This window comes from Pseudophryne corroboree, chromosome 10 (assembly GCF_028390025.1).
Source record: "Pseudophryne corroboree isolate aPseCor3 chromosome 10, aPseCor3.hap2, whole genome shotgun sequence".
NCBI lineage: Eukaryota > Metazoa > Chordata > Amphibia > Anura > Myobatrachidae > Pseudophryne > Pseudophryne corroboree.
Window position 1 is genome coordinate 233,434,528 of NC_086453.1, and position 25,561 is coordinate 233,460,088.

Below are 25,561 nucleotides of genomic sequence, written 5' to 3' on the forward strand. Positions count from 1 at the left end.
TATATATGAGAGAATTTTTATATGTATATAATATAAATCTCAAGCAAACAAAACAACATATAGAAAATATTAGTACATTTTTTAGACTAGGTATAATTTAGATAAAGGGAGATATTTTTATCATATTCTTTTTGTAAAAAAAAGTAAATTTAGAGGTGGAACTACAAGAACAATCATGGCCTATTGCTAAATTCGCCAGTAAAAGCAGGCGAAAAAAAAGATATGAAAAGTTTCAGACAATTTTCATTATAATACAATGATACATAAGGTTCCCAGCTCATTAGTTCTTTTGGTTTCCAATATCATCTCTATGCTGATGACACTCGAATCTATCTTTCCTCTCCAGACCTCTCCTCTGCTCTCCTCACTCGTATCTCCAACTGTCTCTCTGCTATCTCTGTCTGGATGTCCCAGCGCTTTCTTAAACTTAGCATGTCTAAAGGGGGGTATTCGCAGAGCGATCACTGCTTAAAATCTAAGCAATCTGACTAGATTGCTAAGATTTTAAGCCTGATCGCTCCGTGTGTACCCCCTACAGCGATAGCGATGTGCAGCCCCGAGCATCGCTATCGCTGGTGCTAGATTGGCCTAACGGGTCGCTCATTTCACCCGCTGGGTGAAATGAGCGCCCCCCCCCCCCGTCTTCCCCTGCACGCTCAGCACACATCGCGCTGTGCTGAGCAGCAGGAGAGATGTGTGCTGAGCGGTTCGCTCAGCACACATCTCTCCCGCATCGGCCAGTGAGTACTGGCCTTTAGACTGAGCTGATCATCTTCCCTCCCTCCCTCACAACCTCACCTCCTACAATCTCATTATCTATTGATGGCACTAGTATCTCCTCTAGCCCCCAACTGCACATTCAGCACCTCTCGCAAACCTGCCGTTTTCATCTAAAAAATAAAAATATTTCCAGGATCAGACCCTTTCTGACCCAGGATACCACTAAGACTTTTATCCACTCACTGGTCATCTCGAGACTGGACTACTCTAATCTCCTCCTGACTGGCATTCCTGACAAACACCTCTCTCCACTCCAATCTATCCTCAATGCTGCTGCCCGGCTCATTTTCCTCACTAAATGCACTACGTCCACCTGTCCTCTCCTACAAGACCTTCCCTGGCTTCCCTTCCCTTTCAGAATCCATATCAAGCTTCTCACACTCACTTACAAAGCACTCACCCTCTCCTCTCCCATTTACATCTCTGACCTTATCTCCCTTTACACTCCCACCCGTCCTCTTCACTCTGCTAATGCACGCCGACTTTCCTGCCTACTGATTACTTCCTCCCACTCCTACCTCCAAGATTTTTCGTGTGCTGCTCCCTTTCTCTGGAATTCCCTACCTCTCCCCCTCAGACTCTCCACCTCTCTACAAAACTTCAAACGGGCACTCAAGACCCACTTCTTCACCAACCCCAGCCAAATCTCATCCTAACCCTCTGTTCCACGCTCTCTATGTACCCCATCTGTGTCATCCCTGTCTGTCTACCCCTCCCCTTTAGAATGTAAGCTCTCACGAGCAGGGCCCTCTTCCCTCATGTGCTTATCCTTTGTCTTACTTTAATAATCTACAACTGCACCAAATCCAGCAGTCTTCTGCCACCTGATACTTATGTCAGTGTCATCTGCTGATGTAGCTATGTTTATGTACCCTGTACTTGTCCTATATTGTCGTCAACGTTAAAGGGCCCCATGCACTTATACGACATGACGGTCCATCATGTCGTCTAGATTTCCCTTCAACCTCCCGGCAGCAGGATAGTAAAAGATACATTGTAGGCAGTCCTTTTGCATACAATGTATCTTATACGATCCCAGCCATTCCTGCAGGATTTGACATATCACGAGTGCAGCACTGGTGATATGTCGGATCTAGGGTGATCCGATGCTCATGGGAACGCGCATTGGATTGGTTCGGGTGTAAAGCGCAATGAAAATGCCTGATTTCACCCAATATATCGGCCCGTATTGGGCTGAAATCGGGCATTATCGTTCTAGTGGCGCTTAAGTTGTTGTTTTCCTGTTTTGATTATGTACTCTGTAATTGGGCGCTGCGGAACCCTTGTGGCGCCATATAAATAAAGGATAATAATAAAGTAATAATAATTTTCAATAGAGGTTGGAAAGGTTCGAAAAAAAATGCGAAAAGATTTTTGCGGAAAAAAAACAGATTAATAAAATCTAAAAACTTACATACATACAGCCGATACTTAAAAAAATGCGAAACGTATAAAAAATCTAAATTTATCTCCTTTTTTAACGCAAAAAACTGTTGATACATAGACCCCATTGTGATGATACCTGTATCCAAGGGGGAGTCAGGGACTAAGTGGTGTGGTATTGCTTGGCTGAAGTCTGGGATCACATGCACAGAGGAGGAGCAGTGCAGCAATGCACTTCAGTGGTCCACACGCTCCTGATACCCTCAAGTGGAGATTGAGCAGTGCGACTGGGGTCAATGGTCTCCACGTGCACAATGGCAATGTGGTGGCGGGTACAGGCGGGGATTGATGATGCGTTTCGCCTGTAAGGGCTTGATCACATCTGGACTCAGTGTTGCTTACTAGCGCCTTCATATTAGCTGGGAATAATAGGAACACACACACAAGCAAAAGAGAAGTGTGTACTAATGTGGTTCTATGATATGATATCACACTAACTGGCGGTCAATACTTACAGTAGTAAATTGTGGATTTTTCCCTTTTTTCCGTTTTCTGTACTGTATTTAAAGCCTACTTGCAAATATACTGCATACAGTGGATGATTACTGGATATATACATGTTTGTGTATATACACTTTTATGTTTGTCATTAATGTTGTGTGTACATGTCCTCTTTTCGGGGTTCCTCCATGTTCTTTTAAATGTAATGTCTTAAAGGTTAAGCTTTAAACATTTTTTTCACTAATGCACACGTAATTCTGTTGATTTCAGTCTAAGAGTGCCCCCCAAAAGCCTTCTTTCCCCTACATATATTCTATGCTTTCCAAATGCCCTAGGCATTTGCCTAGTTTGCCTATGCCTAGGACCGGCTCTGGCCGCATGCAAACCACACACAATGCGGATGGATGAAAACTCCTAAAAACAATGGTGAATGAATGCACAAAGGCACTGATGAGATACAGACAAACAGTATCAGAAATATGGAAAAATAATGGGTGATCCTGGGCCGTTAAGTTGGTGTGTTATTGAAGTGCCATGGTTGTGTCAATGAAAGTGACTGCGTAAACAGATGCACAGCCGCACGTAAAGGAGGCCATAGTCAGAAAGAGAAACTGCAGCTGCCACAGGGCTGTTGCAAGTTTTGATGCTGCGACTGATGGTGGAGACAGACTCAGTATTGCTCAGTGGTACAAGTATGGCGGTATGTGTCAGACATGGAAATATGACAAACTGCAGTGCAGGGCAGAGGAGGTAGCTGAGAAACACAGGGGGCAATGTTACTGAAAGACAGAGGAAGCAAGGGGGAGGGGGAGAGACACAGAGGGGGAGGCTGAGAGACACAGAGGAGCAGGCAAAGAGATGCAGAAGGTGAGACAGATGTTGAGACTGCAAGAGACACAGGGAAGTGGCAACAATATAGGGTACTGTCTGAGTGTGCATCATCCCCATAGTGGCAACAATACAGGGTACTGTCTGACTGTGCCGCAACCCCATAGTAGCAACAATATAGGGTACTGTCTGAGTGTGCAGCAACCCCATAGTGGTAACAATACAGTGTACTGTCTGACTGTGCAGCAACCCCATAGTGGCAACAATACAGGGTACTGTCTGACTGTGCAGCAACCCCATAGTGGCAACAATGCAGGGTACTGTCTGACTGTGCCGCAACCCCATAGTGGCAACAATGCAGGGTACTGTGTGACTGTGCCGCAACCCCATAGTGGCAACAATACAGGGTACTGTCTGACTCTATGCAGAACTAAAGGGTAATGGTAGATCTGACAATATTGAGGATAACAATAATGAATATGTTGGACTTGATAATGATGATGATTGTGTCTAAGCAGGACAACCACCAGTGGTATCACTATATGCCCATAATAATCACATTGATATGCCTGGGCAAAATACAAAAATATACATCTGAATAGTGCTGCCCCTGAATAGTACTGCCACAAGTGTGTGCTGCTCCATGAATTGTACTGCCACATGTGTGCGCTGCCCCCTGAATAGTACTGCCACAGGTGTGCGCTGCACCCTGAATAGTACTGCCACAGGTGTCTGCTGCCCCATGAATAGTACTGCCACAGGTGTGCGCTGCCCCCTGAATAGTACTGCCACAAGTGTGTGCTGCCCCATGAATTGTACTGCCACAGGTGTGCGCTGCCCCCTGAATAGTGCTGCCATAAGTGTGTGCTGCTCCATGAATAGTACTGCCACAGGTGTGCGCTGCCCCCTGAATAGTACTGCCATAGGTGTGTGCTGCCCCATAAATAGTACTGCCACAGGTGTACGCTGCCCCCTGAATAGTACTGCCACAGGTGTGCGCTGCCCCCTGAATAGTACTGCCACAAGTGTGTGCTGCCCCTTGAATAGTACTGCCACATGTGTGCGCTGCCCCCTGAATAGTACTGCCACAGGTGTGCGCTGCCCCCTGAATAGTACTGCCACAAGTGTGTGCTGCCCCATGAATAGTACTGCCACATGTGTGCGCTGCCCCCTGAATAGTACTGCCACAGGTGTGCGCTGCCCCCTGAATAGTACTGCCACAAGTGTGTGCTGCCCCCTGAATAGTACTGCCACAGGTGTGTGCTGCCCCTGAATAGTACTGCCACAAGTGTGTGCTGCCCCATGAATTGTACTGCCACAAGTGTGTGCTGCCCCCTGAATAGTACTGCCACAGGTGTGCGCTGCCCCTTGAATAGTGCTGCCACAAATGTGCGCTGCTCCATGAATAGTACTGCCACAAGTGTGTGCTGCCCCATGAATTGTACTGCCACAAGTGTGTGCTGCCCCCTGAATAGTACTGCCACAGGTGTGCGCTGCCCCCTGAATAGTGCTGCCACAAGTGTGCGCTGCCCCCTGAATAGTACTGCCACAGGTGTACGCTGCCCCCTGAATAGTACTGCCACAAGTGCGCGCTGCCCCCTGAATAGTACTGCCACTGGTGTGCACTGCCCCATGAATAGTACTGCCACAGGTGTGTGCTGCCCCCTGAATAGTACTGCCACAAAAGTGTGCTGCTCCATGAATAGTACTGCCACAGGTGTGCACTGCCCCATGAATAGTACTGCCACAGGTGTGCGCTGCCCCATGAATAGTACTGCCACAGGTGTGCGCAGCCCCCTGAATAGTACTGCCACAAATGTGTGCTGCTCCATGAATAGTACTGCCACAAGTGTGTGCTGCCCCATGAATAGTACTGCCACAGGTGTGCGCTGCCCCATGAATAGTACTGCCACAGGTGTGCACTGCCCCTGAATAGTACTGCCACAAGTGTGTGCTGCCCCCTGAATAGTACTGCCACAGGTGTGTGCTGCCCCCTGAATAGTACTGCCACAGGTGCACTGCCCCTGAATAGTACTGCCACAAGTGTGTGCTGCTCCATGAATAGTAATGCCACAGGTATGTGCTGCCCCCTGAATAGTGCTGCCACAGGTGCACACTGCCCCATGAATAGTACTGCCACAGGTATGTGCTGCCCCCTAAATAGTGCTGCCGCTGGTGTATGCTGCCTCCTGAACAGTACTGACGCTGGTGTATGCTGTCCCCTGAATAGTACTGCTGCAGGTATGTGCTGACCCATGAATAGTACTGCCACAGGTGTGTGCTGCCCCCTGAATAGTACTGCCATAAGTGTGTGCTGCCCCCTGAATAGTACTGCCACAGGTGTGCACTGCCCCTGAATAGTACTGCCACAAGTGTGTGCTGCCCCCTGAATAGTACTGCCACAGGTGTGTGCTGCCCCCTGAATAGTACTGCCACAGGTGTGCACTGCCCCTGAATAGTACTGCCACAAGTGTGTGCTGCTCCATGAATAGTAATGCCACAGGTATGTGCTGCCCCCTGAATAGTGCTGCCACAGGTGCACACTGCCCCATGAATAGTACTGCCACAGGTATGTGCTGCCCCCTAAATAGTACTGCCGCTGGTGTATGCTGCCTCCTGAACAGTACTGACGCTGGTGTGTGCTGCCCCCTGAACAGTACTACCGCAGGTGTGTGCTGCCTCCTGAATTGTACTGCCGCAGGTGTGTGCTGTCTCCTGAATTGTACTGCTGCAGGTGTGTTCCACCCCCTGAACAGTGCTGCCGCAGAAGTGTGCTGCCCCATGACTAATATTGCCACAGGTGTGTGCTGCCCCCTGAATAATACTGCCACAGGTGTGTGCTGCATCCTGAATTGTTTTGGCCTGTAAATAGTGCTAGCCCAGGGATGCCCTACCTCCTGCATAGTAGTACCTCAGGTGTGTGCTTCCCACTATGGGGGTCATTCCGAGATGATCGTAGCTGTTCTAAATTTAGCACAGCTACGATCATTCACACTGACATGCGGGGGACGCCCAGCACAGGGCTATCCCGCCCTGCATATCAGTGCGCCCCCCCGCAGAAGTGCAAAGGCATCGCACAGCGGCGAAGCGGCGATGCCTTTGCACTTCAAGAGAAGCTCCTGACCAGCGCAACTTTAGCGTGCTGGCCGGGAGCTACTCATCGCTCTCCGGCTCGCAGCAGCTGCGTGTGACGTCACGCAGCCGCTGCGGCCCGCCCCCCGCCGTTCCGCCCCCCCGCCCAGCGACAGCATCTGCCTGTCAATCAGGCAGAGGCGATCATAGCGGCCCAATGGCCTTCGGCTGTCTGACATGCGCCGGCGCGATAAACTGCAGCGTGCGATCGGATCAGAATTACCCCCTAAATACAGTAGTGCTGCCATAGGTGTGTGCTGCACCCGAATAGTGCTGGATGGTGAAGGGTGGGTTACAGGCACAATGAATGACCCAGTTTTCTAATTTTACTGCTTAAAATAGGAAGAAATGCTACAGTTTTGCTATTTGTAGTTTTGTACTGGCCTAGCTTGTTCACCAATTCCTAGAAACAAAGCTGATGAGTGACATCTAGTGCTAAGTTATGGTAGTGCAGAGAACACTGATTTCTATACTCAAGTCAAAGTGCATTATTATTATCCTTTATTTATATGGCATCACAAGGGGTCTACAGCACCTAACAAAGTACAAAAACAGAAACGTGACCAAAACAAGAAAGAACGTGCCTTACAGTACATGACGGAATATGCTGCGCTATATAACAAACTGTTAATAAATAAATAAAATAATAAAGTGATATTGCAGGACATGGACATTGGGGGTCATTCCGAGTTGTTAGCTCGCAAGCTGCTTTTAGCAGCTTTGCACACGCTAAGCCGCCGCCTACTGGGAGTGAATCTTAGCTTCTTAAAATTGCGAACGAAAGATTCGCAATATTGCGATAAGACATCTCTGTGCAGTTTCTGAGTAACTCGAGACTTACTCGATCTGCGATCAGTTCAGTGCTTGTCGTTCCTGGTTTGACGTCACAAACACACCCAGCGTTCGGCCAGACACTCCTCCGTTTCTCCAGCCACTCCCGCGTTTTTCCCAGAAACGGTAGCGTTTTTTCACACACTCCCATAAAACGGCCAGTTTCCGCCCAGAAACACCCACTTCCTGTCAATCACACTACGATCACCAGAACGAGGAAAAAACCTGAGTAAAATTCCTAACTGCATAGCAAATTTACTTGGCGCATTCGCAGTGCGGACATTGCGCATGCGCACTAAGCGGAAAATCGCTGCGATGCGAAGAAATTTACCGAGCGAACAACTCGGAATGATCCCCATTGTGTATAAACATTGCTGCATCAGCAGTCATAATACCATACTACCCAACTTGTCCTTGCTGAGATTCGGGACTACATTGCGAGGCGAAGTCGTGCCCATCCAAAAATGGGGACATTGCCTCGGTAAAAGGGTGTGTGGCTTCACGACAATGCCGTGACCGCCTGCCACATCTCCCATTTTCATCACAGTGGGGGGATGACCAGCGCTCTGTGAGCTGCTGGCATGCCCCCAGTCCCTCTGGCCAAGGCCGTCTTAACAGCAGTGTGGGCCCCTGGGCACAGCAGTGCACTGGGGCCCCTACCCATCCTCCAGGGGGGGTGCTATCAGTGGCAGCTTTGATGTCCTGCAGGCGGTAGGGGGTGTACTATCTTCTGCTCAGCATATAGGACCTGGAGCAGTAATTTCTGCTAATTACTCCTTTACTGCACAGATGGGAGGGAGAACACAAAACTGTAGAAGGGGACATTGGGCTGAATGAAGGGGCCCCGGTACATGACTTCCAGGGTGGCATGGGGTGTTTAATATGTAAGGGAGGGGTCGATAGTGGAGTGGGCTTAATATTCATCATTTTCTGGTGAGAGAGCAGCTTGCATGACTGCAGATATCTCAAGTTCCTGGAAAAAGATTTCTAAGCTTTGAATGGGATAAAATACTAGAGAGTCCCACCTTTCAGAAGGTTCTGGGGACTTGGGGATCAGAGTTCAGGAGCCAGAGCAATCCACCAACGAACATATAAAACTGCATATTAGGCATGTGGAGCTTGAGCAGGGACCAGCTGCTTGAAGGCTGATATCCTTGGTTCTGGGCATAGTAGGGACAAGCTGCCAGTGTCCACTGAAAGTGGAGAGTCCCAGCTTTTCTCAGAAAAACTCTAAGTCATACAGAGCCCGAGATATCTGGCTGGTAAGAGCAATTAACAGGCTTGGATGGGGACCACTGCTTTGAAGTCAGATATCTCTGGTTCCCTGTGGCCAACTTTAAAAAATCTGGTACCTCTGGAAAGAGGGGACCCTCAGCTATCAGCCTAGTGCCCTTATACTCCTGGGGCCCTTGGGCAAGAGCCCATTGAGCCCATATGAAAAGACGGCCCTGCCTCTGGCTCCAGTGAATAGATGCTAAGCTGGGCAGCGAGTGCAGGAGCCTCCCAACTCCCCCCCCCCCCCCGCACCCCCATCGCGGGACACTGCTGCCCACGGGTAGGACAGCGGGACCGCCTCAAAAAATTGGGACTGTCCCGCGAAAATCGGGGCTGTTGGGAGGTATGTAATACTCAGATAAGCAGCAGGGTGGCAGAACTCCAGGGTTAGGTACCATTGAAGGCAGTGGAAGCAGATAATGTTAAAAGTGAGGAAAGGAAAAGCTCATGAGGAAAGAGGGTCCTGCTTGTGAGAGCTTACAGTCTGTGTATTATTTAGTAGGGAGAAAAAGCCTGAAATTCCTACCACAAAAGCCGGTAAAGGAACCCCATGCCAATGTTTCTGCTATTCAGGTGCATGATTTAAAGCAGCTATAGTTTTGAAGGCAAAACATGGTTAATTTTGCCTTTAAACTTATGCCACTTTAATTCTACCAGCTAAATTCCTTATACATCAAGCTTTTACCAACTCTCAGGCTATTAAGTTTGCCCTTGCATCTTCACTTCTTTGCCTCTTGTAACAGTTACCTTCTGACCAAATCCTCCAATCAGATACTACAAACTTTTACACCACAACTTCAGACCCACTCTATTTTGGCCTGCAAATCCATGCACTTTTCAGTACAACCTGGTGCTTTTGCCCAAGAGTAGATGCTTTGTCACAAAGGAATATTTACACTGGAGTTTTTAGACTTTAACATATTATAAATGTCTCTCAGAACTGTTTCGTAGGGTGAATTGCTAGTTATAAGAATAAATCCTATCAAATAACTGTCATGCTGGAGCCTTCTAGATCACTTACCTGTGTTGCCATGATGTATCTGAATATTTCAGCAGTGCCACCAGCCAGGGAGCTCCTAGGCAGAGCTGGCTACTTCCCACCATCCTGAAAATAGGAGCACGCTAAGGTTGGACTGGTCCACATGGATACAGAGGAAACCCCCATTGCGCCCTACAAACCCCAGTGGGTCCTACTGCCTGGGATGCCCTTCTCCTCTTCTAGAGATCAGGTTCCAGACTGTGCACTTCAATTATACATTATACATACAGGACTATGGTGTATTTTCTACAGTGTATTTCTGGTATTAATCTGGTACATTACCATGTATGCACTAGCAATATTTTATATATTTAGCAAGGGGCCCAGCCCATGCACCCCCTCTATAGATTGGCCACTCTCCCAAACATGGGCCCCTGCACCCTCCCGGTGGGCCCTTCATGCTCCAGTCTGACATTGGAGCACGCACAGACGTCTGTTCTTTATGCGTAAAAGTAACATGACAAATCCTGCCAGACTCCACCTCCCTTGTTTATTTTGCAGTATTTTAAGCCTGGAAGATGCACTAGACTGGTGCCACTGCTGCTGCCATTGGCTGGCGGGACAGATCAGAGAGCTGTGCACAGAGTACTGCTGCAGTGCTGTCACTGTGTGGCAGCAACTGATTATTCAAACAGTCGCAAGCAGTCCTGAGAGAGAGTAGGGGGGTGCTGGGCATGTTCACACATGGGCTCCTCTACAATCTGACACTGCACTAGTGAGACAGGGGTCCAGCCCAGCGAAGATTTACCGTTCTAGCAGTGGTACAAGTATGCAACTTCTTCAGGGATAACTCCTTATCCTGGCGGATGTTAGTAATAATGAAACATGTTGGAGGGTTCCAGGATGCTGTCACTGTGACATCATTTTCTGGAATTCCTACTTTGGGTTGGAGCTCCCATTTGCTGGTTGTGGATGAACTGGTTGTGGAAAAAGTACAGGGACAAGCAATATCATGGAGTTTTATTACTCATATAACCAGTGTAATATCATAAAGACCAACGTTTCGGTTAACATATGTAACCTTCTTCAAAACAACCCACCAGCAGGAAATACAGAGACATGTCTCCTTGTTATGCCAATGTCTTCATGTTCCAGCAGGAAAAGTTGATATTCTTCCAGGACCCTACAATTTGTAAGAACATTGGTATGTACATGTGGTACATAGATGATCCATTTATTCTGTGGTACGGAGTGCATAATGCCTTTGAGCAACCAATGGCATCTGTTAATAATGAGGCCTCACCTATTAAATATACGTACAGAGGGGGGAGTACCAATGTGATTGGCTTTTTTGATGTTTCGGTCTGCCTAACAGATGGATGTCTCTCTACTTCTCTGTTCCAAAAAGATTCTAATCGCAACATGCTTCTGGTAGCCAACAGCCTCTTTCATTGAAATGCGGTTTGCTGTTTTCCCAAATGCTGCAAGATGTTGAGCTCACCAACAACCCATTTAACGTATTCTTCCAATTGGACAACAACATCCAAAATTCAGGATAAGAGGACATAAATTGAAGGATTTGATGGCCTGTAAACAGATAGTCCTAGCTATGAATCGTGATGATTTCTTACAACCGAAGACTATATCTGACAGCACTGAAACTTTTTCTTGGCCAACTACTTTTGATTCATCTATCATTGCTATCCCCAGAGCTTGTAAAGCTCCATGGCCGATTATTTCTGGGAATAAAGCTCTCCCCACTTTTCACCGATCTAGACCTATGACCTGTAATAGAAGGGGTCGCAATCTTATGGAAATGTTGGTCCATGTGGATATCACTGACAATTATCTACCTAATGTTGCCTTGAAGGTACTGGTGTGCTATCGCTGTTATACTGCGTTATCTGTGGTTATCCACTTTCAGGACAGTATTTTCATCTCCCACACTCTGGAGAAGGTACAGCATTAGACATGTAGGGTGGAATGTAATGCCGCCCGAGTTCGACCGTTTCGGCTGAACTCAAGACTTTTTTTTAAAGGGGCAATTATTACAAGGCATGGTTTTGCCTTGTAAGTGATTGCCCCTTTAAAAAAATGTCAGAGTTCAGCTGGAATCCCGCACGTTGGCCTAACTCGAACGGCATTACATCCCGCCCCAATTCATGCTTTGTTGTTTACATCATCATCTACCCCTGCGCCTCCTCTATGTTGGGATGACTTCCCAGACCTTCAAAGAAAGAATGGCCCTGAATAGGTCCGCGATTATGGCACCCCTTGAAGGGAAATCCATAGATCAACCAGTGGCTACACACTTCAAATCCATGGAACACCAGCTGTCAGCTTTAGGGTATAAGATAATTAAATTACTCTGCTTTTCTCACTGTTTTTTTCGTGCCCGGAGCCCAGTGGAGCATCTAATGTTGTCATAGTAACCACTGGGCGGAGGAGAGGGTGACCTCAGCGGGATCTGCCGCTCAACCCCCCGGTCATGTGACCCATTGTGCTTATGCACTGATCACACCTGGTTATTATAGATAGATAGATAGATAGATAGATAGATAGATAGATAGATAGATAGATAGATAGATAGATAGATATAGCGTGTATGGATTTATTGCAATCTGATCTGTTAATGACGGGTTGCTTAGCTGTCTGTAACACATCTAAATTTACATGGCTGATATGATAACCCTCAGTGTTAGCTAATAATGCACAGCCAGATGGGGTCTTAGTGAGAGATGACTAATGACGTTCAGAGAGGGTCCCTTATCACTCCTGAAGTACTGGATGCCATAATAAACATTATGGTCGAAGGTGTGGCCTAATTATATACCATACAATTACATAAGTATAATTACCTCTTGTGATTTAATTGCTATGTTGACATTATATGATCTATTATTTATCTTTTAAATCTTTTTAAAATTGCAGCTGAAGCTTACATAGTTGTCAGCTTTCCTTAATTTCCAGGGAAGTCCCATGTTTCCGACAGTTGTCCCTGGAAATTTATGTCCCATTAATTGCTCCTATGTTTAAAAAGTGACCAGCTGCTCAGCTCTCTTCCTGTTATCCTGTACAGTATGTTCACTGTTCTCAGTGTTATCATCAGCATTATTCATAAGGGGCCACAACACTCTACAGCTCCTAGCCTTGTTCTCTGGTTTGTGGAAGGCAAATATTTATTATAAAAATGTTAAAAATGTAAAATGCACAATGCCAACTGACAAGAGAGTTAGATTTGGGTGGGGTGTGTTCAAACTGAAATCTAAATTGCAGTGTAGAAATTAAGCAGCCAGTATTCACCCTGCACAGAAGCAATATAGGGGGTCATTCCGAGATGATCATAGCTGTGCTAAATTTAGCACAGCTACAATCTTCTTCCCTGACATGTGGGGGGACGCCCAGCACAGGGCTAGCCCGCCCCGCATGTCAGTGCCGCCCACCGCAGAAGAGCAAAGGCATCGCACAGCGGCGATGCCTTTGCACTTCAAGAGTAGCTCCCGACCAGATCAGCTTTAGCATGCTGGCCGGGAGCTACTCGTCGCTCCCCGGCCCACAGCAGCTACGTATGACATCACGCAGCCGCTGCGGGCCGCTCCCCGCGCGGCCCGGCCACGCCTGCTTTGGCTGGACTGCGCTCACGAAACGGCGACCAAACGCCGCCATTCTACCCCCTCCCGCCACCTCCCGTCACCTCCCGCCACCTCAATCAAGCAGAGGTGATCGCAGCCCAGCTACGGCCTTCAGCCGTCTGGCATGCACCGGCACACTTCGGTGCCAGCGCATGCGCAGTGGGTACCCATTTGCTCGGCTGCGATAAAAAGCAGCGAGCGAACGGGTCAGAAGAATGACCCCCATAGCCCAGCCAAATCTAAATCTCTCTGCACATGTTACATCTGCCCCACCTGCAGTGCAACATGGTTTTGTCCAGTTGCTAACTTTGGGGTAATTCAGACCTGTTCACTAGGGTGCGTTTTTTGTAGCCCCTAGTCGTCGCCTACAGATGGAGGGTAATTCGCCGTGTAGGTTTGCGAACGCTTTTGTAGGAGACCTGCACAAACATAAGTATGTGCAGTCTCTGCACTGCCCAGGACTTAGCTGCTGCAATGTAATGCTGCTGATCGGGGCCAGAGCTGACGTCAGACAGTCTCCCTCAAAACGCCTGGTACCTCCTGCGTTTCTCCGGACACTCCTGTAAAACGGTCAGTTGCCACCCACAAACGGGCACTTCCTGTCAATCACTTTGCAATCGCCCGTGCGATCGCTATTTTTCACACCATCCCGTCGCTAGGCACCGATGCTCGGTGCAATCGTCTGCTGCGCCAGCGCATTGCGGTGCATGTGCAGTTCAGATCTGATCGCACAGCAGTGATCAGGTCTGAATTACCTCCTTTGTTGGTTTGCTAACAACCCTGAATAACCCCTATTGTCCGGAAGCACTGACTTCCCTTGCAGTTCAATTAGAAACGACATTGCGACCATGTTAAATCTGCAGTGCGCTACATGTATGAAGTTTACGAATCAATAAGGAAATAAGATAAAAGGACAGTGCAGACAGCCATAAGCACAGTGTGGGTGGCGGTTACATGGTGTCAAATTGCTGATCTATGCAACTTTTATAAATGAGAGTAAATGAAAGCCAGCATATGTATTTCAGCAAATTAGTGTCTAGAGTATTTTGTGGGGTTTGGTAAAGCAGTTTGACATTAACCATGAGAGCATTCTGACCCCTAACCCCGAAATCTAACCCTAATTACTGTTCTACCTTTTGCTCAAATGTCATCACAGGTTGGGTACGGGTGACCGTCAGTCGGGAGCCCGGCGGGCTGCATACCGACGCTGGGATCCCGGCCAGAATGCAACAGTCTAGTCATGCAGGGTATAGCGCCTCAGAATAGCCAGGAACTACGTTTGGGATGTAGTTATGATCCCGGCAGTCACGATCCCGGCTGTCAACATACCGACGCCAGGATCCCGGCTGCCAGAATGCTGGCAGGGGGGCCAGGACTATTCCCACTCTCCAAGTGCCTGCAAGTCGCTCTGGGTGGAGCAGGTACTTTTATCTGGGACTGGGCTTGTCTGGAGAGCCTGGTGGCCATGGAACAGGAGAAATGCTCCCCTCCCCTCGGTGCGTACATAGTTTTAAAGAGTGGGCACTGCCATGCCCCCATGTTTGGCCACACACCCCATCTAGCACTCAGGCCCTCAGTATATCTCGGTGTTCCTTTGCAGCAAGTAGCCGTTATTTATTGTTATCTAGCATTGTGTTTTGCATTGGGCTGTACTGTGTATTGTATAACTGATGCTCTCTAGCTGCAGTTATGGGAGACTGCAAACTCCCTCGCTCTATCAGACGCTCTCTGATCCTGCAGAGCTTTAAATGGGCACTGAAAATGAAAACGCACCTGTTCATCAAAGCATACCCCTCCACCACATAGGCATGCCACCATGTTACTCACCTCACCCACCTGCGTCGGCCATCTCTATCTCCCTTACCACCTGCCCTCAGGTCCCATTCATCAGCTCTTGCCTCATGTCAGCTGTCTGTCCCCCTTCCCCTTAGAATGCAGTGGGTGTCTTTCTCCATTTCTGAGCGGCAACTACCTGGGTGATTCTTTACAATTAAGTTTGCAAAAAATCCCCCTTTTAGTAGCATTTGCTATCCATACTGAATTAGGCACAAAGGTTTATAAACTGTTAAACATTAAAAGGGACGGTTCTGATATTTGCAGATGATAACTAGTAAATAGCATAATATCTTATAGATCTATAGTCAAACAAAGACAGCACAGCATATCAATGTAATGTTCCACATTTATTGCAAATTATAGTATAACAGAATAATGGGGATGGTGGAACTCACTAGTAAATTGATTTGTAACTGCGATCCTTTTTTGTTGAATGGAAATATATTTATTGGCTGTGATGATAATTAGCTTAGTATGGTTTACACTGTTCTACCCCTGAATTTTCTGGTAATCAATACAGGGATTGAGCAGTGACAGCTCCAAACTGAAGCAGGTCCCATCATGGGACCCCAAGGTGTCTTTCAGTTGCTTCTTGAAAACCCTGCCACCCATTATGGCTATCAAAGCACACATCTATATTTATCCTCTTTCTAACTTTGCCCCAAGTATGTTATGGGCTTAATTTTATGAGCATCAATTTGTCAAAATCACCAGCGTTCTGCTGCTTGTGCAGAGGAATTTAAAGCAGCAATTTTTTTAAGGCAAATTCCAACTTGATGGATTGAAAAATGTGTATCTTCCAACCTAACACATCAGGTTTTGTCTTAACATATAAAATTCCACTTTCTGACACAAATCTGTAAGGTCTAACACCCCAAAAAAGTCATTTCAAGATTGGAATAAAATAAATAATTTATATACAACCTGAAGTCACTATGAAAGTGACTTGAGGTTTAGTATTGTATAAGGCAGGGCTGGCCAAACCGGTCCTCGAGATCTACCAACAGTTCATGTTTTCCAGGCCTCCTGGAGATCTGTTTAATTGTCAGGAATGTATGCAGCACATCTTAATTAGTAATGACTACACCTGTGCACCAGCTAGGTGGTCTGGAAAATGTGAACTGTTGGTAGATCTCGAGGACTGGTCTGGCCAGCCCTGGTATAAGGTATTTTAAATATTAAAAAAAAGTCATGTGAAGATATTATTGATGGTGGAAATAACCTTTTATGTATTGTGCATTTATCTAAAAAACATACAAGATTGCTCAATACGATCTAAGTGTGCTTTTTAGTTTTTTTATTCTTATTTTGTAAGTACAGTAACTAAGCTAAAAAAAATGTTTGTATATTTCACAGGCCAACGATGTCATCTGGCCCAAAAAAGGCGGAGGAGGGTCCACTGCAGGCCTAAGAAGAGGAAAAAGAGCCATAGGAGGTTTTAGAAGCAGAGGAGGGTCCACCTGATGCTTGCAAAGTAAATGATCAATCATACAAGGCCTTATAGATGAAGAGGAAGAGCCATAATACAGGACCACATGGAATTATCATAATCAGTGTGATGAAGGCGATAGGGATGTAGGGACAATAGGATATATTGGGGCAGATGTATTAAGCCTGGAAAAGTGATAAAGCTGTGATAAAGCAGTGATTAGTGATTAGTGATAAGCAGTGAACACCTAGAATATTCATTTGTCTCACCTTCTAGAATGTTCCGGTAGATTCCCATATGCATGGCTAAGGCTGGCCAAACACCGAAGATTTTCTGTCCGTCCAACCAACCAACCAACTAACCAACCAATTTGCTGTTTGGAACTTGAATCTGGTAATGTATAGGAGCAAATTACAATGAGCTGTTTGCTCTCAAACATTGTAAAATGGGCAAATACAGTCATTCAAACAAATTGGTTAAATGAAATGGATTTAACCAATTTGTCTAAATGACAGCTTTTATCCATTTTACAATGTTTGGGAGTAAACAGCTGATTGTCATTTGCTCCAATACATTACCCAGCGAATTGGTTAGACGGAAAATCTTAATTGTATGGCCAACTTCAATACAAAAATACTAAACTATAGATTGTGTGAGTGAGAAAGAATATAAAAAGTTTTAAGATAATTAAAATGTCATACTGTATATCTGTAAATCTGTTAGTAGAGATGAATCAACAATAAAATGGCTTCTCTTATAATTAGAGAGCAGCGGCTTAGATTTTGTAAAATACAAGCCGTCCCCAACTTCCAGGATCAGATTCTTTCCGAGCCCTGGCTCAGGTTTTCCCGCCAGGCCTAAATTCCAAATCAGGGTAAAAACGCCATCCTCCTAGCATTGGATTCTCGCAGGTATTGGATTCGATGGGGGCCACAGCCGGGACTCTGCTCCATTTCACTCCAGTCCAGGTACGCTGCATGCACTCTGCTTTAAGTGGCTGTGTGGTGTTGATCTTAGAGTGGCTGTGCAGTGTCAACTCAGAGTGGCTGTGCGGTGTCCATCCACAAGTGGATTTGCTGTGTTCAACTAAGTGGTTGTGCGGTGTCCATCTGAGTGGCTGTGCAGTGTCCATCTCAGTGGTACTGCACTGGTACTGGTTCACATAAGCAGTGGGTTAAGAAAAGTAGAAAAAAAGGGGGGGGTGGCCTGGCTGCAGAAGGAGACAGAGGTGCATCATAAGAGCTCCAGCAAAACGGGGCTCCTAACCCATTAAATAGCCCACTCCAGGGCTTCAATCTGACACCTAGTGCCCCTCCTGTCCCCCTTATTCCCCCTGCAGCACCCCTGAACGAGCCGCGGAATCGGGGAGTAGTTTTTACTACTCCCGCGGATTGCGGCCTAGGAGAAGCCCACACGCCGGGGCCTCGATTTTCACCCCACACCGAAGGTGGCTCCGGAGACTCACGGATCCGACCGTGAATAGCTCCTGGACGCCGGACACCCGCACTGCCGCTGGCCGCGACTGAGAGACTTCCCTTACCACCCGCCGCACACCCTCACTACACAGAGCCGCCGAACATCGCAACGCGGGACGAGGCCGCAGGACGACCGGAGACAGCCCCAGCTGCACGCCCACGGCTCCCAGCTGCACGCCCACGGCTTCCAGCTGCCACATATCTACTGCTCCACTCCTGCTGGGCCCTGTAAGTACACTCACACAATCACTACACTTATCTGAGGGACCCCAGCGGAGCAAGGAGGTAGCAGGACAGTAATTTTGCAATAGGGTGTGCTGGACAGCGGTGACTGGACCCCCAATTATTACCTGCAGTTCATCCACCAGAGGGCCTTGCATTCCCCATACTTATATTGAGACACTATCTATTTTTATGCTGGTTAGCCAGATACTGAAGCACCAGCAACTGAATAAAACCTCCCCCACCTGACACCCCCTCCCCCCCCTGATATTATACATTCTCATACCTTCAAACTTCAATAAGGAGAGGGAGGGAGAGGGAAAGGGAGAAAAGGAGAGGAGTAACGTGGAAGCACATAGAAGAAACATAAGCCTGACGCCCCCTGCAGATTGCAGGCTAGAAGTGCACATTAGAGTGAGTCTATAATTGCTATGGACAAATTCATGTCTAAATCATTACGTAACCCACGGGGTGCTCAGTCGGGTAAAGGCAAAAATCGTGAAAATCCCGCTAGTAGTGCCCCTGTCTCCCCGACGTATAGTCAAGGCTCTAGCCCCCGGGGACAACCCGCACCAATTATGGATCCATCTAAATCCCTCTCCACGAATGAAATCACAAACATATTATCATCCCTGCTAGATCAAAAACTGGCACCTTTGAAAACCTCTCTAGATTCAGCGCTCGCACAACTCACAGCCCATGATCAACGTATCTCAGAGGCAGAGCAAAGAATCTCGGATTTAGAGGATGATCTATCAGCAGCTAAAACAACTCAGGTGGAACACGACAAGCTGATGGCATCTCTGCAAGACAAATTAGAAGATTTGGAAAATCGGAATAGAAGAAATAATGTACGTCTGGTGGGCCTACCAGAATCCGTGAAATTTTCCGAACTCATGGCTCTGGTCTCCCAGTGGTTACCCAGAGAGCTAGGATGCGTATCTGCCACAGGTTCCATCTTAGTGGAACGTGTCCATCGAATTGGTCCTGATCGTCAGTCCGGCAGAGATAGACCCAGACCGGTCATCATGAGAATTCTCAACTACGCCGATAAGGTTCGGTTGCTAGAGGCCTATAGAAGACACACAGATCTCCGATACCAAGACTCCAGAATTCTATTATTCCAAGACTTCTCATATCTGGTTGCTGCAAGACGACGAGAATTCTCACCTATTTGCAAACGCCTCTTCGAGATGGGCCACAGGTTTGCGTTATTGTATCCAGCCAAGCTGAGAATCACCTATGGTGGAAAAATCCACTTTTTTGAAACAGCGCAAGAGGCTAGAAATTTTGTGAACTCCTTGGATGCAGCTCTTCTACCGGGTACAGGTGATGCTGACTGACTTAATACATCCTTCTCAAGTGGGTTGATCGCCACCATTACTTGACTCATTTATGTTTCAGTCAAATAACGCCTTTTTGTTTGATAAGCTGAATAGTAGGTATTTATACACTGTGAAGAAGGCTCACTGTAGCGACCGGAGCCTGGAGAAGGCTACGGTGCGACAGTACCATATTGGTTGTGTTCTACTAATTTTCTCTCTGTGTAACTTTTCCCCCGTACAATTGTCTCTGATATTGTTTTGTTTGTTTCCTCCCTTTCCCCTCACCCTCTTTTCTCATCTTTTGTCATATTGTTTTAGGATACGGTGCTCCTGGTTACTAGGTTGGAGAATATCCTCCTCACATGTTTTACTGCTCTCCATTTGGAGATTGCTATTGTTTAACAGGGCGCCCATTTGGGTTCGCAAAAAGTTAAAATGGTTTTATAACTTAGTTCATATTGTTAACACTGTACACACACATGGCTTACGTATAATGATAGGAATGTATCTGATGTTTTACACTTATTATTTATCATCAACGATCCACATCAGTCCGCTCGCTGGGACGGACTGGGATCGACAGTTATGGTATATTACTCCCCGTGGTTGGCCTAGGGTTGGTATCGGCTGAATGCCGTCGACTCAGGATCCTTCCACAATAATGCAGTCACGATTTCGATTAGTGTCCTGGAACGTAGATGGACTTAATACTCCAATTAAACGGAAAAAGGTCCTGGCCTGTCTGAAACGACTGAAACCAGATATAGTATTATTGCAGGAAACTCATTGGCGGATGTCAGATCCGAATGTATTACGGTATACGTGGGTTGGAGAGTATAGAACAGCTTCCTTCACATCCAAACGTAGAGGCGTACTAACTATCCTCAATAGATCACTCCCTGCCACTGTCTTAGATAGCTTGGTCGACCAGGAGGGTAGATTCCTGTTTTTGAAAATAAAAATACTAAATACGCCCTATACGATAGCCAACATATATGCCCCTAATGGCCCTAACGCATCATTCTTTTCTGATATCTACAAAAATTTGCAAGATTGGGCAGAGGGAGAAGTTATCATGGGAGGAGACTTTAATTGTGTACAGTCAGCTGGTATTGACAAAACAGCTATATCCGGTACTCATACGATCACCACTCCACCCTCACTCACCTTACTCACCACTTCTCTACGACTGTCCGACCCCTGGAGAATTCGTAACCCAGACGCTCGCGAATATACCTTTTACTCCCACCCGCACCATTCCTCCTCCAGATTAGACTACTGGTTAATCACTGATTCTCTTTTACATCATGTAGTGGATACTAAAATTGAACCAATCTCACTCTCGGACCATGCTCCGATTTGGTTATCAATCAACCTAGATACTCCCTTACCTAGGTCCTATAATTGGCGCTTCCCCGCTTACCTAGAAACTTCTGAGGACTTTAAACAATTTCTCACCAGAGCCTTCCTTAACTACACTGAGGATAATAAGGTTCATGAGAACGACATTAATTTGTTTTGGTCGGCTTCCAAACCAGTTGTCCGAGGACAAATATTAGAATACGTTTCCAGAAAACGTAAACATCTGAATACCCAGTTGAGTGACCTGAGCAAGGCTTTGACCGCAGCGTATAATACACTGACATTAAATGATTCTCCAGACAACAGACAAAATTATATTGACGTGAAACATCTCTATGATGCACTCTGCACCGAGAGAGCCAGTTTCTCCTATGACGTACAGAGGAATAAATTCTTCCGAGGGGGTAATAAGTCGGGTAAATTATTGGCCAACTTAGTGAGATCATCTACTGCCCCCTCCCGTATAACTAGCTTACATACCGACCCGACTTCCTCAACTATGGACACACAAATTATGTCAAACACCTTCCTACAATACTATTCAAACTTATACGCGGCACCTTTAGATAGGCCCACAGAGGGTATGAAGTTTCTGGACGAAGCTAACTTACCTACTTTGACAGAGGAAGAACGAGAATCACTAACGTGCCCTATAACAGACACAGAGCTGTTGTTCTTGATTAAGTCACTTCACAATGGAAAATCACCAGGCCCGGATGGGTTTGGAGCAGTATATTACAAAATGCTAGCTCCCCACATAACACCATATTTATTGACGTTGTTTAACTCACTGCTGAAAGGGTCCCCACCACCTCCGAGATTCACAGAAGCTAGAATAGTAGTATTCCCTAAACCGGGTAAAGACCCATCATTTGTCCAGTCCTACCGACCCATATCTCTTCTTAACCAAGATCTAAAACTATTCACCAAACTATTGGCTGCTCGTCTCCAACCGATACTAATGCGTATCTTACATCCTGCCCAAACGGGGTTTGTTAAAACTAGAACATCAATACATAATGTACGAACCCTGATAGCAGCAATACATAGTGTCAAAGACTCCACAACATCCAAGGCACTTGTGGTCAGCTGTGATGCTGACAAAGCGTTTGACCGTGTATCATGGACACATCTACTTAGAATTTTCCACACTCAACAATTCGGAGAGGGGTTCACTAAAGTCTTCAGTATGCTTTACTCTAATCCACAAGCCCACCTAACCATTAATGGATTGAACACACCGGCCTTTTCTTTACATAGAGGTACGCCCCAGGGATGCCCCCTATCTCCCTTACTTTTTAACCTAGCTCTAGATACACTGATACGCACCTGCGTGCAAAATGTTGCCTGGGAAGGAATAAAAATTGGCACACAACCAGTGAAGGTTTCGGCCTTTGCGGATGACCTATTATTATATTTTAGTGACCCCATAAAGGCGTTCCCTTCATTACTGACCACGCTACATGATTTCCACTTGATCTCGGGCTTCTTAATCAATTTCGATAAAACAGAAGCTTTGGCTCTTGGACCCAAGGCTGCACGAAATTGGGGCTCCAGATTTCCCTTTAAATGGGCGTCCGGTTTCATAACCTACCTGGGCTTACGCTTCTCACCAACCCTAGCCGAACTGTACCCACTGAACTTTTCCCGTGCCATTAACAAAATGATTGAAGATTTTACACGCTGGCAAACCTTACCAATCTCATATATAGGTAGATGCCACTTATATAAAATGATCTCCTTCCCCCGTCTATTATACCCGATCCAAATGCTCCCATATCTACTGACCAAACGGGATATACAAACAATTAACAAGGCCCTTAATACTTTCATATGGACAAATAAACGCCCACGTATAGCCCTTTTTAAACTGAAACAACAGACAACGCTGGGTGGCGTGAATATACCATGCCCAGAAGACTATTCTTTAGCTGCTAATTACAGATATGCCCTTGACTGGGTAAGAGGTTCCTCTGACTACACTAATATATCTTTGGAACAGAGTATGCTATCCCATGGTACTTTGTCTACCATATTACATTTTCCAGACCCCTTCACACTGACGTCCATCCGCTCGAACCCGCTGCTACTCGCTCCATACAAAGCGTGGCAACACCTTCGAAAACGCAAAGGGCTGACAACTACCTGCTCTCTATTCCAACCGCTCCTGCATAACCCAGACTTCCAAGGCGGAAACACAGATGCTATTATCAAGACTTGGTACTCCCAAGGCTTACGTTTAGTATATCAATTCTTAAATGTCACCTGCACCGAAGTACTTACCTTGTCGCAATTAAAGATTAAATTCCCGAACTTACATATACCACTATTCGCATATTTTCAAGTACGCAGCTTTGCAACACAATTGATAACACGTTTACGGCCAGCAGATTATAACTTTCCCCTGGACACCCAACTGCGTTTAAACCCCCAGTCTTCCTATCCAACATCCTTTATTTATGCACACACCAGACGCCAACTTGACCTAGATTGTCAAACCACAGGCCTAGCTAAATGGTCGACCACTCTACCAGACATCCCTCTACAGACCATAATACATTGGCACTTGTTACTTAATAAATATTTAGTATCCTCCTCCTATGCAGAAATGCATTTAAAAATATTGCACAGGGCGTATTATACTCCCCGTCTCAGATACCTCACGGGCATCTCTGATAACTCCAATTGCTTCAAGTGCTCCACACATGATGCTGACATCATCCACTGTCTTTGGTCATGTCCTATAATACAGCTATTTTGGAAAGACGTCTGTAATTATATTACAACGACTCTAAACATCCCTATCAAACCAACTTTACTTTGGGCTTTCTGGAACCAATATGACTCAGACAGCTGCTCATTACCTACAGGGAATAAACTGTTATTAGCTAGGATAGCGGCAGCTTCGAATAAGACTATTCTATCCCAATGGATACACGGAACCCCTATACCCATAACCCTTTTATTCCCTAGACTGACGCATCTATATCAAATGGACTGGATTGAATGCTCTCTTAGAGCGGAATCCAACTCTTCCAAGTTTTTTACAATATGGCTACCCTACGTGAAAACCTTGCCACAACCAATTTGCGATAACATGCGGAAAGTGGTTAAATATACCACATGGTACAATATAGAAACGCTTACGAGGGGATCACCACCCTTCTAACCCCAACTTTACTGTTTTCAGGAACAATGTTTTAGACTAGCATATACACACCGTTAATGGCATGACACCGAGAGATGACAGATCCTTGCAATATATTTAGCATTACCCGTAACCTACTGTTATTATCACTTCCTCTACTAATGTACGCGACTGCTCCTGTATGGAAATAATGTTGTACATTCCTATACAACCTGAAATTTGATTTTGTCGCTATACAGCTATTGTGTGCAATATGTGTGTTACATTTGTATTTTTCTCTTTACCAATAAACAGATTTAAAAAAAAAAAAGTAGAAAAAAGTAAAAAAAAAATGAAATAAAGTTAAAAAAAGTTTTCAACAATTGTATAATTTGTACTGTTTTGCGCACTGCACCCCAGTATGCTCTGCACCCCAGTGCACATGCATAAAAGCGGTTTGACTCCACAAAGTGAGAGCCAAGCTGCCAGTAAAAAAATCTATATATATTATATACATACTGTATTGTTGTATAATTTGATTGTACTGTTCTGCGCACTGCATCCGATCTGTACCCCAGTGCACGTGCGTAAAAGTGGTCTTACTCCACACAGTGTGGTCACTATCCAAAGAATTGCGGAGGATTATTTTCATGACACTGTACAAATAGGCATTTCACAGAGTCCCTTTGACTACTGGAAAGAAAAAAAGGTAATTTGGAGGCCCTTGTACAAACTGGCTATGCATTACTTAAGCTGCCCACCCTCCAGTGTGTACTCAGCACACCCGGGAACCTTGTCAGCAATAGCCATAGGAGGCTGCTTCCTCAAAATGTGGTAAAGATGATGTTCATCAAAATGAACTACAAATACCACTAGGAAGAGCTTTACCGGCAAATACATCAAAGTACAGAGACTCCTATAATGGTGGATTCCAGCGGGGATTAATTGATATTGTGTGAGAATCATGGCTATTTTTCATTCGGAATGGTCCGGAATGCCGTTCCTGAAGGTCCTGTGAAAAATGACGTCTTCAGGAACAGTGTTCCGGAACCTCCTGTCAGTGGGGCTACCAGTGCTTTTAAACTCCCTGCCCCATCCCAACATCTTCTCCCAGGCAGCTTTTCTCTGTACCCAATGGAGGGATGGAGAGCCTTGTCGGAGAGATTGGGATTTGGGACTGGTACCGCAGAGTAGAGGACCCCTGCACAGAGAGGAGTTGCCCAGAGTACTACCCAACCACCTGGAGCCCCAGAAGTAACCTGGTGTAGAAATGAGGCGGCAGCGCTGGAACCGGAGGAGCAGCCCGAGTACCAGGACTTCAAGGGAAACTCCCTAGGGATGTGCAAGAGCAGTAGAATGTACCTGCAGGCACCATGGAAGACACCCTGCTGCCGGTAGTGAAAGCCTCAAGAGAAGACTCCCGATGGACCCAGGAGGAAAAGGA